Source organism: Ursus maritimus, unplaced genomic scaffold (genome assembly GCF_017311325.1).
Source record: "Ursus maritimus isolate PB19 unplaced genomic scaffold, ASM1731132v1 scaffold_4, whole genome shotgun sequence".
Taxonomy (NCBI): Eukaryota; Metazoa; Chordata; class Mammalia; order Carnivora; family Ursidae; genus Ursus; species Ursus maritimus.
The window spans coordinates 8,632,243-8,649,996 of record NW_024426552.1 but is presented as its reverse complement, the minus strand read 5'-3'; positions in this window follow the sequence as shown (position 1 = coordinate 8,649,996).

The window sequence follows — 17,754 nt, the reverse complement described above, 5'->3', positions numbered from 1 at the left end:
CTGCCAGCGGCAGCGGCTGAGGGCGCTTCGGAACAGCACGCGAGGGTGCACCCGGCATACACCGACCCTCCGGCCCTCTGAGCTGCATGGAGTGCCTTCCTTAATGCCACAAAAGCTTGTTCAAACAGCCTCGGGAGTACTACCTGCCGTGGAGAGTAACTGATTACTTGCCACAGCGTCGGCCCATCTCTGAAAGCACAGATGGTTCAGGCACCGCCCAGACATTGAGGGAGCCTCCTGTGGGAATATCGCTTCTCCTCCTCGTTGACATGAAGCTGGGTGCAAGGCGAGCAGGAAAGAGTGCCATCCCAGAGCCTGTCACTGGGCTCGCCGGCTGTCAGGTATCTCTGAAAGCCGGCCAGCTACTCCCTGGTCACGGCACGCAGTGCTCACCGTGCAGCACCGGCGTGTGGTCTCTGGGGGCAGCCTCCGGAACAGCTGCTTGAGCACCTGTGCTATGTGCAGAATTGCATAGCAAGAAGCGGAAAAGAGAGTCTACAACCATGATGGGTGGAGCAGTCGGGCAGTAGCGGTCAGGAAGAAGGCACACTGCCCGAGCCCTCCACGAGCGCTGAAATCGTACCAAAACTAGGTCGATTTGAGCTTTCAAAGATTCTCTTTTTTTTGCTAAGTCTTATTATTTATTTCGAGCAGACAAGTTTGGCAGAGGGAACACACAGGGGAGTGGAGAGAAAGGTAGCTCAGTGATAGGAGTCAGAGCAGGCTTCCGATCCCCAGATCTCGGGATCACACTCCCGAGCCAGCTGTAGTCAATTGTGTCTCAAGCTTCTCTGCCAGCAGCCAAGCTGTGGAATGACCGTGCACATCTCCCAGCACACTGCATCACTGACGAGCAGACACGTTAAGGAGGCGGGAAATGCATCCAGCTAAACAGCGCCGGCCAGGTACCGGTAAGCCAGCCGGTAGTTGGGAGCTCTGCAAGAGCCGCTGTAGCAAACACTGGGAAAATCAGTTATTCAGCTCCCCGGCAGCTTGGGGCCGAAGCGGGTGACACAATACGCGTAGCGATGGGTAAAGTCGCACATGCCAGCGATAGGTATGTGTGGGGGAGAGTTGGTCTTACGATCGGTGCACCACCGCCAAATAGCCGGTGTTGCTTAATGAAATTTTCGGAGATATCGCCATGAAAGGCGGAAGTTTGCGCACTCTCACACACGTGCCATCAGGCCGACCTCCACTTCCAGCTAAGGGCTTGCACAGCTCATGGCTTGGCTGCTGACACAGGGAACCGAGCCTATAATGGACAGTGGTATTTCAGCTTGCTTTCGTGGGCCGAGGCTTCAAGAGCCAAACAGCCGCTATTTAGGTTAGAAGATGCGCCAGCTGCCTGCTCTCTTTCATCATCGAAAAGACGTGGGTTTATTTAGAATGGATACAAGGGTTTCTTTTGTCACTTTTGATTTGTGTTTTCACTTTCTAGTTTTCCCGAGCCGCGGATACCAAGAAAGGACTCGCATTGCTTTTCAGCTTCCTTTTTTTCTTCCCGAGTTGCTTATTTCCCCTTTCATTTTCAAAGCCTCTCTGAAGTTACTTCAGTAATCATTTCTTTCGCACGCCGGTCAGGAAACACACATGAGCCCCAGAAATGGATTACCAAGTTTCCAGCCAAAGCGGCTCACTGTGGCTGACCCTAGCTCGTGTCATCTTCAGAAGATCACTGGGGGCACACGGTTCCCAGTTTTTTTTGATGCCAGAATAGTATCAGTGAACACATATGGCTTAGTAGTAGCGAGGTGTGTGCTTCTCTCAAAAGTAGGAAAGACACAAGGCATAATTCACGCACTTGGGTGATGAGAAGAGATCAAAGCCATAGAGATTGGCATACAACATAATAATCCTTGTAGTCTCTCAAGCCAGCTAGAAATGTGAGTGTAGTTTACGGGGCCGCAGAACCCACCTAGATCTTTTGGGCGCAACACAATAACGCCAGGGGATTCGTACTTCAGGCTGTGCCCCCAAACGCTACCAAGTCTCGTGAACACGCAGCCTGCTTGAAATGAAAAGCCTTTCAGACGGCCAGACTGACACAGCATCACACGCGGAGGCTCAGACACAGGGAAAGACTTATGAAACATAACCCGTCAGAGACGGAAGCAGTTCAGCAGCGTCGGTGAAATTTCGTGCCAGATTCACCAGAATAGAGTTCCGTTGGATCTCTTGCTTCCCAAACTGCGAGTATTGACTGCTGGTGGCAACGGAACAAGAGTTACTGGTCAGTGCTCCCAGCTAATCTTCCGCTTGGGAGTCGATACCAGAATATGAATACCGAAATATTTAAAACTGTGAAAACATACACCATGAATTAGTCGGGTCGTTACGGGGGTAAAAACAAGCAGCCGTATTTTTATGAGAAAATGCAGCCTGGATCCCCGCAGCTGAGCTGGAAAGAATCGCAGACGGTCCTCAAATTCCCAGTTTAATATCAAATGCTGAAATAATAGCCTTTTTTACTGTTGGTTGGAAAGCCTCTGGGCAGCACCCTTTCAGCCATAGCTTCGAGAAGGCCGGAATTAAGCGATAGGCTGGCCCCCGGCATTGGGCCTCCGCTGCCTCTGCGCATACAACTGAGCCTTTGGTGCCAATCAGAATACGGAGCTGTCTCGGGCAGCCAGCAGTTTCCAGCTCTTTTCAGTGGGGGAGACCATATATGAACAAATACATTTTCAGTTCAGGCATGAGCCTAGGGCTGGTTGTGCCAAATTCCGTGTCGCCTGGCCTAGTTCATCTGGACGCTCCCCAAACGCAGCCTGATTGGCACCACAATACCAACAGGATTACTGCATCAATGGACCCTCGGCCCATCGTAGCACGTTGATAGTCTGGGAGCCGTTGATGGAGCAGTAGGGGGAAGTTTAGTAGCCTGTGTGGGAAGGGTGAGAGCGACAGCGATGTCGTCATTGCCCAGCTGCTGGTCGAAATCTTCCCGCAGCCAGAGTCAATTCAGGCTAACTATACGCTGTGGCCCGGCAATATGAATGACTATCAGCGAGCACCACACGCAGAATACTGGAGCTGTGAAACAAACTAGCACCGTATAACCGTAGTTCTCACCAAAACTTCTGGGGCCGGGAAAAATTTAAAAGATAGCTATAGCCTATGGTGGCCCATACGGTCGCTTCCGATGTTGAAGATATGCTGAAGTAAGATTTTTATTTGCCAGTTGACAGAGAGAATACAAGGTAGTGGTGGCTGCTTCCCAGCCGACGCGGGACCATCAACAGCTGGGCAGACACTAATATTTTCCAGGCTGGTTAGTTTCTTAATGTTAAAAATATTATTATTGAATGAAATTCTCTAATAAAGACTTAGAAATGCAAAGACAATCTTCCAGAACAAAAAAAAAAAAATGGTGAAATGGAAAGATTAGGCTATCAGCAAGTCTGCAGCTTCATCAGCATTTATCGGGTCGCGCCCCCAGCTGTAGTGCCAGTGCCAAGGACATGGGTCAATCGTCGAAATTGCCGAGTTAAAAGGACAGAAGCTGAAATACTGGCGCCGCGCTGAAAGTGCCAACAAGTGTCACACGATATTTGTGCAAAATACAGAAAGGCTGGCGTACGCGAGAACAGGCGACAGATTTAAAGACTTTGCAATACCAGGTGCCAAACAAAGTGGTCATGCGAAAGTGATTTCGCCAGCAATTTACCGTCAACAAACGATAGCGTGATTTACCGCAGTGCTTGCCTTCCATATTGCCGGTGCACTGCTTACCCAGTGAGCCAGGACGCAGCACTATTGAGTGTTTCACCGTTCTAACACTTTATACGCATACGCCTCCCTGTTATCTTCGGGAGTTGTTGTCATATTTACCACAGCAATCCTCATTTCATGTAAAGAAACAGACAGCAAAGATCTGCACCTTGTTCAGGTCATGCAGCTACCGTGTGGTGCCGGGTTTCGTCGATGACAAAAAGGAGGCCTGGGAGTTAATCCGCCCGCACCTGTCCTGGGAGAGAAAGATTACAAACAGGACATATCTTCCGTGATTCGGCACAGTTACGAGTTCCAGAACGCAGTTACAGCATCGTGTGGTTCCCCGTGAAATCCAGGCTCAGTGCACGAGCCGGACACCACGGGGTGAAGCGAACAGATTTCTTGTGAACAAATGTTTAAAAAGAAAGTTGGGCTTCATCACCAAAGGATGTCATGAAATTGGGGCCGTGAAAGGCCCTGAATGGGGTACGATTGAAACTGGCGACGGTGAGCTGCGAACTGTATTCGCGCCCGGCGCCAGTCTCTTCACCTGTTATATTTCTTCCGGTTTAACACACATCCCATGTAGTTCAGAGATCAATATGGTATCGCTATTATTGTAAACATATTTGGGATTTGACACAACTGGCAAGTTGATCTAAACAGAATTTAATGAGTTGGTTCTTTGCTCAAAGAGAGGGAGTACAGGTAGACATCATCATACGATAGTAAAATTCAATATTGTGGGTCGTAAGATATTTAACGCAGCTGGTAGGGCCTGGCACTGCCAGATTTGCCGATATGTTGTTCGTGGCTCACCACGTCGGGTTACCTTCGAATAGCCAGCCTACCAGGCACAATCGCCCTCATCATCAGGTTTCGCCGAGGGTTTAGAGTTACAACATAATCGTAACTCAAAAGTGAAACTAATGTAATTGGGAGAAAGGTGCTGCAGGCTAGGCAAGCCACCACTGCCTATAGTTAGTGTTGTGAGATTTCGGGAGCCATAAGTCAGCAAAAAGCACTGGTTAGTTACGTTTAACAGTTCGAAAATATATGATGTAAATGTGTGAGGAAGAGGAATAGTTCCCAGAGTTTCTGAAACCACTATAAAATAATAGTCTCTCAGCATGACAGGCAAGATGACTCAAAGCTCGCTCAGTCTGCGCAACAAGACAGGATGCCGTTCTGGCAAAGTTGCCCAGTTTTCCCGGCACTGTGGTCCGCAAACAGTTCCCGCAGCCTTCCGCACTCGGGAGTTGCCGCATAGCTTAGCTTCAGTGCACTTCCGTTCATTTCCGCCAGCAGCAGCTTGCCCGCTTGGCCGGGCAAGCTTAAACATTACACACTTCACAAATGTAAAGCTGCCCTGCTGCTACCTCTGGCCCTCAGCCATCTCGTGCCAACAGGGAGCTGAGGCCCGAGCCTCGCAGTGGGTCAAGTTTGGCGTTGGACAGCCACCTTCTTGTCATCGTCGCTCTTTATTGCAAGGGCACGGGCCCAGCTTTTGCGAAATGCACTCTCTGCTCTTTGAGCAGCAGACTCACCCGCCCCCATCAGCCGCGGGGATAAGGCTATTGCAGCCTGTCACCAGCGGTGAGAAGGTGAAAGCTGAGATCTTCCCAGCCTCGCCGACAGCGGGCTCCAGCCGGGCACGGGCTTTTGGTGGACGGCAGGTGGGTGAATGCCTGTGGCCGTTCAAAGGAGAGGAGGCCAGCCACTGCCGACGGGCATCCGGCTCGCACTCCTGTCACCAGACCCAGATCACCATCTGAGCCAAATATCAGGCGCACGAGCTGCTGCAAAGCCACCGACCTGCCATCCTTCCTTCCCACTCCTGCTTCCCTCGCCAGGTGCCTGTGGAGCCAAGTCAGCCCTGTGCCCAGTAGCGCCCCCACCAGTACCCACCAGTCTACGAAGTCAGGAGTCGCCCCTCTCTCTCAGTAAGGGGACAAAAGCCAGGCTGGCCCCAGAAGCCTGCGGCACAGCCATTGAGACAGGCCACTGCAGTGTAGGTAAGGAGCACGGAGCGGTGCCTGGGAAGGAGAAGCTTCCGGTTCCACAGCCCGGGGAGAGTTCGGCGAGGTGTGGAGCCCAGGCAGGAATGCACCTGAGCCACACAGGCCGTGTTCAAGCGGTCGTCGTCGCCTGAGATGGGACGCCGTAGCCTGTGAGCCGATGTCTCGGGGACCGATTCCCCGCCTGCCTCTTCTGTAAAACAGTCTAAAGCTCAGTGCAGCTATTATCAGATACTCAGCCAGAACACCTCCCGCCTCTTAGCCCAAATGCCCAAAAGGTCGCTGGGCGGGGTTGAATTCCGGTTGAGCCTGAGGGAGAGGGAGCATCCAGGTGTCTGAGACTCCTCGTCGCTGCTTGTCATGCTGTAAACTTAGGGGGTGCTGCCAGCCTTTCGTGCCCGATTCAACCATCAGCCCCGCAGCACTGCCTTTCGACCCGCGTGTCCACCGCAGCAGTGAGCGCTGTAAGCTGAGGCCATAGTCCATGGAATTTGCTCATGAGTCTGGCTCTCCTTTACCGCACATCAAAGGGAAGTAGCCAAACGATTACAGCTCAACAATCTGCCTGCTTCATGTTGTGGTTGCTGCCAGCTCCCAGCGGATTATTTGCACACGCCGATCAGAGCCTCAGCCTGCAGTGATAAGCAAGCCTCCACACTCTGTCAAGCCTGCTGATGGAGAGCCAGTTAGGCTTTTTACTCCAGGCCGGAAACCGCTTAAGTCAATGGCAAGTAACATTAGCTCGCAGTACCAAACAGTACGCAGTCGCGCGACGCCAAGTTGCTCAACCTCATCTTCTGTGCCATTTTCCTTAAGAATTCGTGAGCAAGGCTTTCCTTCTTTCGCTTATGCCTCTTCCTCCAGCCGGGCTCACCACCAGCCAGCCCAGATCCAATGGCACCAACAGCAGCTGCTCGCGGCCAGGCGTGGCGCGTGGAAAAAGGCTGGCCCATGATGTGGCACGAGCTTTTGGGACACTTAAATCATCGAACATAACACCTGGGAGAAGAGCCTTCAGCTCTTATAGCGTATTTAAATGTTTCCTCTTCCTCTTCACTTCCTTCTCGTCTCAAACCTATGCTTTTCTCCTGCCATTTGGGAGCTCTGCCAAAGTCACTTTGGGAAATCCTGGGTCAGGAAGATCACCGTTGCTTCTTCTCATCTCCCTCCAGGTCAGATGCTGCCTGGCAGCCGCCATGCCGCGAAAGCCAACCAACCCTATCTGCCTGGTGGAGCCACTCTTCTTCTCTTTCTGGCTTACCTTGGAATCGTGGTCGAGCTGTCGCGGCTCAGCCGCCCGTCTCCTGGGGGCCTTCCCCAGCCTCACATGCGCCAGCATTCAGCCACAGTGGGTGGCTGCCTGGCTTGTCGGCCACTCCTACCTCGGCCCCACACGCGCCTCTGGCTGGCCTTTCTCCAGCCCCGGGAGTGTTCAGCCACCTGGCCTGCCTGGGACACATACTTCCGGCCTGGGCCACCCAGTCACAGCCGCAAGCCTGCCACCGCCCGGCAGCCTCAGCCACGCCAGCCTGCCCGTAAGGCCCAGCCTCCAGCCCAGTAGGTTGACTCCAGCAAAGGTCTTTCTTGCCTCAGCTGTAGCAGCGGTACCTGCAGAATAGAGCTGTGTGCTGCCTGGCCGTGTCGTCAGCCCAGGGCCGGTGTTCACGGTACCGCCACAGGCGGACACGCGCTGGCATACCACAAACCGCCAGGAGCTGGGGACACGGCCTGTGGCCCATGTGTCTCTCCCTGGTTGAATGGAGAAATGCGGGAAGTGGAGAAAGGGGAGGAGAGACAATGGCCTTCTCAGGGCAGAGGATGGGAGATTCTTCGGTTCATGTCTCTCTGTCGCTTTTCCAGCTTGATCTCTCTTCACAGCCTTCTCTCACTGGGTGCGGTGAGCAGGGTCTCCTCACAACAAAGCAGCGATAGCGGTGCCGAACACGTGGTCAGCAGTCCAGGTCCTTTCTACGGGCCCAGCAGTCAAGTATCACTGTAACTAGAGCTGGAAGTCCTATATGCGGGTCAGGCCGTTTCGTCACCTTCGGCCCTGCTTGCAGACGCCGTTCTTCCGTGTCTCCGCTCTATGCATCTGTAACCAAGCCCTCCCTTTATAAGTGATCACCATCAGCCTGCACGAGAGTGCCTCCCTTGGCCTGTTCGTCGTGATTCGCCAACAGCTCGTGCAATGACCTGCACCTCAAAGCGTCGTTGTTCCGAACCGGGGCTTGGGACCTGAGCGAAGCGGAGATCTGGGAAAGCAGATGGGGCAGTGGAGACCCTGGCATCTCGAGAGCAGAGTCACGCAGGGAGGAGTGGCAGGCAGGGAACAGTCACGCCCCGACCTCCGCCATTCATCTATTTCTGTAACCATGCTAACTTCCTGCTCGGGATCTCCAGGACTCAGCCCATTCGGCACTGGAGGTTGACGTGTTGTCCACCCAGGGTGGAGTGGGGCTGATGGTGCCAAAAGCCTTTCGGTACCTCACGTTGGATTCAAACAGGAGGGTACACGGGTCGCCAGAGCCCAGGGGAGGTCATGCTTCCCGTAGTGCGGGACCGGCCGTCGGTGCCGGAGCGGGTTACGCGCCTGCCAGCTGGGAAGGAGCGGAGATGGCCGGGTGTATAGCGGGGATGCTTCAAAGGTCGTGAGCCAGTTTGCAGCTGTTAGGGCTGCGCAGCCAGGAGCCGGGACTTGCCTGAGCCGGGTCGTGTCGCGCGAGGTGCATGGGCGAGCCAGCAGGGGTGCCAGAGTGGAAAAGCCTGGGCGGCCGAGCAATCAAGGTGACTGTGTTACTACGGGCAACAGCTGTATTACGTACAGACACCTATACAGCTCAGATCACGAAAGCAACTGAAGTTGGAGACCTCGTGAACAGAGGGCCAGATTTAGGGAAGCCAACAGCAGCTGGCGGGAGGAGTCACACTCCACATTTAAGCCGGGTAAGAAAGAGAAAGCGACAAAGAACAGTGGCCTCTGGCCTGAACACAGTTACGCCAGTGCTCGGCAGCCTCCGCTTAGTTTGGTGAAGCGCCTGAAGGGGAGAGCCGGCCTGGGCGTTCAAAGGACAAAGCGGTCTGGCCTGGGAGTACATGCGCAACCATTTAAAAGCCACCAGTCATTGCCGGGGCAGCTGACAGCACTGATTGCTCAGCCACCCTGGAGGCCCGAGTTCAAAAACACATGTCATGGTTCGACGTCTCTCGCCTCTTCCTCATTGGCTGCCGGCACCGCCCGCCTGGAGAGCAGCATCTCTCCTTCACATGGCCTTCCCTCTCCGTGGGTTCGTGGTTCATGTCCCAATCCTCTCACAAGATCAGTCATCAAGGGACTGTAGGGCCCACCCTCCATCTCATTCACCCGAAACAATTCTCGTTTCAAATAAAAGCATCACATCTCTGGGCTCGATGCTGAGGGGAGTCGATGTATTCACAGCAACATGGCTGGGAGTGTTTCTTCGCCAGCAATTGAAGCAGCCAGGCCTGGTGCTGGGTAAACAGCCAGAGACTCAACACAGTGGTTAGCATTCAACCTGTTGAGTGCATTTGGAGCCCGAGAAAGAGCACAACACACCTCCAGCTTTCGCTGGGAGTTCTCTATCATTACCGAGTCATGCTGGCCTACCTCAGCTTCTATGTCCACATTGGCATTGCAGATCTTTTCCTTCTCGCCAACGTTCCCAGTTTTTGCGCCGCTGGACGTCGAACTGGAAAGATGCTTCACATAATAGAGGTTTCAACCAATAAACGCTAGAAATTTTCAGAGTCGGTTAAAATGCTTCTTCCGTAGTGCGGGGGACACCAAAATGCCTGTGCCAGGAGGTGGAGGCCTTGCCTGTGAAAGACTCCAGCCTGGTTCGAATGGGAAAATGGCTGCCCGCAGTTATCCTGAAAGCCTGCGTCAGTGCTCGTAGTGAATAGTGCCGGACATTTAACACTCTCTTAGAAGCGTGTCGGCTCGAGGATGGTGCGCTGGCACAACTTTCGGTCAGCCAGGTTATGGATGCCGTGGTGCCAGCAAGCTCCATTACGATCACGTGCTGGCTGTTCGGGCCACCTGGGCAGAACGGTATCGGCTCTACCATGGGTCCGGTCCCGTCATGCCTTTAACTGGAAAGAACCCGCAGTTGGGGCTGCCTGCCTTCCGTACGTTATTAGGCGAAGTCAAATAGGGGAAACTACATTTGAGAGGCTGCCTTTAGGGCAAGCGGTTTTCTTCGTAGTCAAGGAGCCGTTCCATATTTTTAATATTTTTTAAAAATGACACTTAGTACTTACAGGCCAGCCATAAAAAGTATTATCATTTCAGGAGCTGGGAGAAAAATTATACAAAAAGTTAATTTGTTGGTGCTTGCGCCTCCATGAACAGACCCGATAGACTTTCTTTCTTCCCCATATTTGATTTCGTAGTTCCTTGTTGTTGTTGCTTTTTTAGCCCAATATTCTCAATGTAGAGTCTCAATGTGGAGCCTGGTCAAGCTTACACTGAAGGAGCTTGGGCCTCAGATGCCCGCCCTGTATTTTCTGAAGCCACCTCTGAAGGCCTCGCGTCATTTAGGGTAGCCTTCAGATCGAAGAGACGGATTCTCATGCACATGTAATGTGATAAGCTGCAGATTGTGGCACAAAGAGGCCGGATGGGGCTTAAAGAGACATGAAAGAAGAAATAGTAGCCTGAACAGACCGATATTAGTGAATGCGGGTTTGTGTCTCCCAACAGTGTACCACAGTAGTACCCCACCGCTGCTCGGGGGCTATCTCCAGTGGCTACAGGAAAGGAAACTCAAAGGACACAGTCCAGACACAATCAACAAAAATAACAAAAAATCAAAACAGTCAAAATGCCAATATCTCTGATATGTAAAATTAAATATACAGCTCAACAATATGATACACACACAAGTAGGCTTATTTAGCTGACGAATGTCGCGACACAACACATAATGCTAAAGGATAAAACCACGTTCAACAGACGTAGTGCACATGCAGCAGGTGCCAACAGCACCATCTGGCAGCCAGCGCCTCGGCGTCATGCTGCCAAACCTCATGCCAGCTAACATCACACTGATGGTGTTTTCTGCCATCGTAGTCAAAGAGTCACCATCTCCTCACTCGCTTTTAAAGTCAACAGCGTAGTTAGTCTTCTGTGCCGTAGCGTCGCATCGTTGCGAAGGTGCGTAGCTTGGCGCCCTGCAGTGAAGCATGGGGTCCAAACAGCGTTGATTGATACCATATGAATAGTTGATGAAAGCCATCAAAATACTGAAAGTAATAGAATTGTAAAAGGTGTAAGATACGTGATCTATGCCAGAAATTCGTTGTAGCTTTCATTATCATTCGGCCGAGCAGCAGCAGCCACTGGGACCAAAGCACGTTATGCTAGAAACTTAACCAAGGAGGTGATACTCTGGAAACCAGTAAGATGAAAGACAAACAAAGCTCATGGATTGAAGAATACAGTCAGAATATCCATACTATTCAAAGCCACTACTGGTATTTTGATAGGGATTGCATTGAACCTGCAGTTGCTTTGAATAGTATGGATATTCTGACAATATAAATTCTTCCAATCCATGAGCACAGTATATCTTTCCATTGGTTTGTGTCATCTTTAATTTCTTTCATCACTGTTTTATAGTTTCCAGAGTACAGATCTCTCACCTCCTTGGTTAAGTTTTTCCTAGGTATCTTATTCTTTTGGTCCAATTGTAAATGGGGTTGTTGTCTTAATTTCTCTTCTGCTACTTCATTATTAGTGTGTAGAAATACAACAGATTTCTGTAGATTAATTTTGTATCTTGCACCTTTACTGAATTCTCTTATTACTTCCAATTGTTTTTTGATGGCGTCGTCAGGGTTTTCTGTATATGGTATCAAATCAACCGCAACAGATTGTGACCGTTTTAGTTCTTCCTTACCAGTTTAAATCCTTTATTTCTTTTTCTTGTCTGATATCTGTGGCTGGGACTTCTAATACCGTGTTGACTAAAAAGTGAGGAGAGTGGACATCCTTGTCTTATTCCTGATCTTAAGGCGTGTCAGCTTTTCCCCATCAAAGTATGATGTTAATCTGTGGGTTTGTCATACATGACCGCTATTACGTTGAGGTATGTTCCCTCTAAGCCTCATCTTGTTGAGAGTTGTTATCATGAATGATGTTTATTCTCTCATATGCTTTTTCTGCATCTGTTGAGATGATGACATGGTTTTTATCCTTTGCTTTGTTAATGTGGTGTATCACGTCGATTGACTCGCTGATGTCCGAATTATATTGCATCCCCAGAATAAAAAGCCTACTTGATTGTGGTGAATGATCTTTGAAATGTATTGTTGAATGTGGTTTGCTAATATTTTGTTGAGGATTTTTGCATAGATGTTTATCAGGATATTGGCCTGTGGGTTTTTTTTGTTTGTTTGGTTTTGTTGTTTTTGTTGTTGTGTGTAGTATCTTTGTCTGGTTTTTGGTATCAGCGTAATGCTGGCCCATAGAATGAATTTGAAAGTTTCTCTCTTCCTCTTCATTTTCTGGAATAGTTTGAGGAGACCAGGTATTAACTCTTCTCTTAAACATTTGGTGGAATTCTGTGAATCCATTTGGTCCTGGATTTTTGCTTTGGGAGTTTTTAAATTACTGATTCACCTAGTAATCAGTCTGTTCAGATTTTCATTTCTTCTTGATTTAGTTTTGGAAGATCATGTTTCTAGAAATTATCCATTTCTTTTAGGTTGTGCAATTCGCTGGCATCCATACCAGCTTTTGTTCTGTATGTCTGCATGAGTCACGTGCATCTTCAGGTCTGGAGACACCTCATGGCACGAAAGAGGGGTGCCACTAATCAAAGTCTTCAAGAAATTCACAAATTGGGGTATCGGGTGGCTCATTCTCAGCTTGAGTGTCCAACTCGATCTGGCTCTGGTCTTGACCTCAGGGTCGTGAGTTCAAGCTCATTGGGCCCTGGCCACTGGACCTGCATTGGGTGTGGAGCCTACTTAAAAAAATAACAACAACTAAAAAAAAAGGAATTTTGCAAATCCGTAAATATGGGGAAGAGAAATCCTCATCAGATTCGATTTCATGACTGGAGGCAAACACCAACAAGTGCTTGAGAATACCAATTTTCTCCCCAATCCTGGGAAATGATGGGACAGATGCAATACTTTCTATGAGAAGTATTTTCTGTAAGAGTGCACCACTGAACCCACCTTTCCCTAGAATATTCATTTTTTAAAAATGTCTTACTTAGAAACTCTACATTGTCGCGATTAAAAGAAACACCATTTCTAGTAAGAAAACTCGCACCCTAAAGCAGAAGCCTCAAAAATGTGATTAAAATATTGTAGTTTCCCCTATTTGACCCCCACCTAATAACTAACCTATCAGCTCACACACGGGAGCTGGGAGAGATTAAGATTATTCCGCCCCAACTGCAGGTTCTTCCAGTTAAAAGACATGAAGAGGTAGGAGGACCAAGTTCCACATGATAAATTGTCCTGTTCTGCTAGCCCAAGATTCTAACCCAGGCTCTGCCTTAGTAGCTCTGTGATCATGGACATGTCGTTTTTCTTCCTGGCATCCGTTTCTTATCTTTGAAACCAGGGACATGTCGTAGACGGTCTCAATGTCTCCCTCTTATTCGCCTGTAGCTTCCGTGAACCAAACCATCCTCGAATTGCCGGTACACACCTTCCTAAGGGAGTGTTAAAAATGTCCACCAGGGGCGCCTGATTCACTGCAAACACTGGCTCTGGCTCAGGACAACCTGTGGGCAGTAGGATGACCCCATTTTCCCATTCAGTCCGGGAGGACCCCAGACATCCAAGAAGGTTAGGTCTTCCTAGGGTTAGGCTAGAATCCACCATCTCTTCTAACAGGCTGTTTTGTACTTTGGTCCCCACCTCCTAGGCAGCTGGTCTGGACAACTCCATTTCTGAAATTCCTAGCGTTTGCGAGTTTGGGGCCATCTGTCTATGTGGGAAACATCTTTCCAGTTCATTCATTTCATTCCAGCAGTAGCCAAAAAAACTGGGAACTGTTGAAATACTGGGGTGGGGAAGGTCTCTGTTCTTGCCCTCAATCCCTGGACACTGAGAACAGGGCTAGTGGCCAGCATGACCATTGTGATTTAGAGGGCTGGTCAAGAGAGGGTCCCGAAGGCGGAAGATGGAGAGTGTGTTGGTGCTCTTCTCCCGAGATGTTCCAAATGCATCTCCTCTCCTGGAAGCTTTAGTCAACCAAGGTTGAAATATGCTGTTTCAACCACTACTATTATTGTTGAGTCTCAGGCCAAATGGCAATTTCTAGGCGTAATTACACCCAGACACCAGATTCTTCTGTGTCTCCACTGAAGCTTCTTCAATTCTTGTGCGAGGTCTAAGGCTTTTGAAGAACCTCCCAAGCTCTGTAGACCATGTTTGCTATGGGTCACATGTCCCTCAAAAAGCTATGTTGGAATGTGATCTTATTTGGAAACAGGGTTGTTTCAGGTGTAATTAGGATGAGGTCATTGGGGTGGGCCCTTGTCCATGATGACTAGTGTCTTAATGAGAAAGAGGGGATTACAGACACAGATACACAGAGAGAAGGCCATGTGAGGACAGAAGGAGATGGGGTGCTGCTCTGCCGAGGAAAGCTGGGCAGTGCCAGCAACACCAGAAGCCAGGGAGAGGAAGGAAGCCTTCTCCCCTACAGGTGTCAGGTGCCGACATCTTGTTTGGACTTCGGGCCTCCAGGACTGTGAGGGTATCAATTTCGTTGTCCCGAAGCGCCCAGCTTGTGACAATTTGTGCAGCACCGTGGAAATGGGGACAACGGCCTGCATGTTCTGCTCTAAGGTTGATCACTGTCCCTTTCTACAATAGTCTCCAAACCCGGCTGCTGAAATTTTGCCCCAGTTTTCCTTCCTTCACCAAACAAATATTTACAAAAGAACCTACTGTGTGCCAGGCACAGTGTTCGCCCAGGGCTATGGCTGCTGTGACAGACATGGTCCCTGCCCCAGGGAGCTTATGATCTTCTCACTTGTCTCTCCTCCTTCCTTCCTCTTCTTACCAACTAAATATGGAGTCTCCAGGTTCTGTGACTGCCCCTATTTTCCCCCGCCCATTGAAGCTTCTGTTACAGAAACAACCCCTAAATCTATAACCCTCCCTATTCCTGGTCTCCAAGCTTCCAGATCTGCCTTCAGCTGTTGCTCTGTGATCCTCCCGAGGCCTCCTGTCACCAAATGCCTTCCTCCGCCTCGTGTCTCCTGTCCGCATCAATACAAGGGCTGTCTCCCAGAGAGTGCCCCCAACACAGTCACCTTGATTGCTCTCTCTGACTTGGCCACGCCCAGGCCCTGCCTCCTCCTCCCGGCTTTGCCCTGACCCCTGCATATTCGTCTGTGCCGCTCTGATGCTGATCGGTCCTCTGAAAACCTCACTTTCCCATGCACACCTCACATCGAAAACCCACCACATTGGACCGACTCCAGAATAAGTCCAGCTCTAGCAGGATGCCGCAGCCCTCCTTAATGGCAGCCCAGCGCCACGTGCCCCTGTAGGCATCCCCCACTTCTGCCAACCTGGGCCACTAGCCATCCTTAAAACACACCCCAGCCCCATCCTCCTCACTGCTTCCTCTTCCCAATGCCCTCAAACTTCCTCAGCCAACCCTTCAGCCATTGGCCCGGAGTCAATCTTTCTCCCTGGGGAACGTGTTCTCCCTTCCCCTGGAATAGCTTATGGGCTCCTGAAGCAAGCTTCGCCGTTGCCCGTGAGCGGGCTGCCTCCTGCCTCCTGTTTCTGGAAACTCAACATTGGGAGCACCCTGGGGCACCGTGGGCAGCATCTGTCACCCCTCCCAGACCACCATTACAAGAGTGGACCCAACAACCAGCCTCCAGTTGGGCCAGAGTTAGACTGAGAATATGGAATCCAGGTAGGAGATTCCAGCTCTGGGGGCAGATTTTATCCTCCTTCCAAGTTAAACATGGATTTTTAAGAAATAGATGGAATAAGGGGACAAGGTCAGGGCGATGATGAGCAGCTGTTCCTGCACCTGCCACTCCTCCCCTCGTGACCTTCTGCTCTCAGATGCCAAGGTCTCCTGCTATCTAAGCGTGTCCCTCCCCAGATCCATATGTTGAAGTCCTAAGCCCCAGGACCTCGGAATGTGACCTTATTTGGGAACAGAATCATTTGTAGAGCTGGTTAGTTCTGATGAAGTCATACTGGAGTAGGGAGGGCCTCTCGTGCAAACTGATTGGTGTCCTATATAAAAGGAGAAGCTTGGACACAGACATGCATAGAGGGATGGCCATGGGAGGACACAGCAGAAGACGGCATCTGCAAGCCGAGGACGGAGTGTTGGAAGAAACCAACCCTGTTGACACCTTGATTGCGGACTTCCAGCCTCTGGGACTGCAAGACAATATATTTCTGTTGTCGGCTGTTCCTGGTTCTATGGCCCTGTGTTACAGCCGCCTCAGCAACGGGTACAGTATGGGAAGGACCCTCTCCACCAGCTCCTGCTCCTAGGAGTGAGAGGAAGGGCTGTGAAGGAGGTGGGAGGTCAAGCTGGGAAGACGGTAGGGAGACATGGACCAGTGTCAGAAATCTCCCATCCTCTGCCCTGAAGGACTGCATTTGTCCCCATGACCCTCAGTTAGAGACATGCTTACTTCCTATAGGACATAACTCAGCTCCACTCGTGGCTAATTACTCTCGCTTTTCACGGGAGGGTTTGGAAGGCGGGTTTGAAAAGCCCTGGCCCTCTCCTTCTTCTCTCCTCCTCCTCTTTCTTCTCCACTCCTTGGACATTTCTCCATTCAACCAATGCTTAGGGAGGACCTGCCGCATGGAGACACACGGCTGGCAGCTGGCCCACGTGTCCCAGCCTGACGTGGAAAGGACAACAAAGTGCCCTCTGGATCTCAGCATGATGTCCATATGTCAGTGCGGGTGCACCCGCTGGACACTACGGTCAGCCCTGGAGTAGCAGTTGCCTTGAACACGATCTCTTGGGGGTGCAGCATTCTACGTAATATCCAATTTATGCTGTTCTTCGAAGGCAAAGAAGAGACCCTTCTCTTGGGAAATTCCAACTCTACTGAGGCAAGGAGCCTGCACCATTTGCCCCACAGGTGGGCTGGCGGCTCTTCCTGGGAACACGGGTGGGGCCAGGGCAGCCGCTGGCAGATCTAATCGTGGGTCTTGAGACCACACCACATGTGGCTGGGGCAGGGCAGGCCAGGGGCTAAGCTCTGTGTCCCAGGCAGGGCAGGTGATGAGGGGCAGACAGGCTCCAGGGCTGGAGAGAAGGCCAGCCCAGGAGAGCGCCTTGTGCACGGAGCCGGGGAGGGACAGGAGTCCAACCGGCAGCCAGAGGCCCAGCCCACCCCTGTGTAGTGCTAGGGAGTCCTGGCATGGGGCCTAGGAGGAGAAGAGAGCCCAGGATCCAGAGAGGTGGGCAGCTGGGCTGGGAGAAGGCCACGGCAGGCTGCAGGCTACCGGCCACAGTTCCAGAGGTAAATGTCAGACCCAGAGAGAGGGCCTGCGATACTAGGCAAGGCCAAGTCACCCTTCTCCTGAGGACAGTTTGGAAACTCACCGGCATAAGGAGCAGCTGCCCGGGAGCAAGACCTCAATCTAGCATCCTGGCCTGGGTGAGAGAAAATAACGGTGTTCTCTGGAAAAGAGGAAAAGCCCAAGTTTTCCAAAGTGGCCAGCGGAAGGAGAGAGAAGCCACACTCCCAAATGTAGGAGAAGAGCCGCTGCCTAAGGTTGGGACCCAACCGGGAGGGGGTGGGGAGTGAAGGGGAAGGGGGGCGACACAGAGTACAGCTGTAGAGGAAGGAGGGCTGGGAGCAGGCCTGGCATCCCCAGGTCTGGGGATCCAAATGTTCCGGTGGTTTCTCAAATTGTCCCCAAAGCTATTGAAATGCCCTCAGACGTTTCTGTCATCACCGTCCACAGACAGCTTTTTCCACTGGACACAACCCTTTGAGGAGCCCTGAGCTCGGGCAAACACACTGTCGTGCCA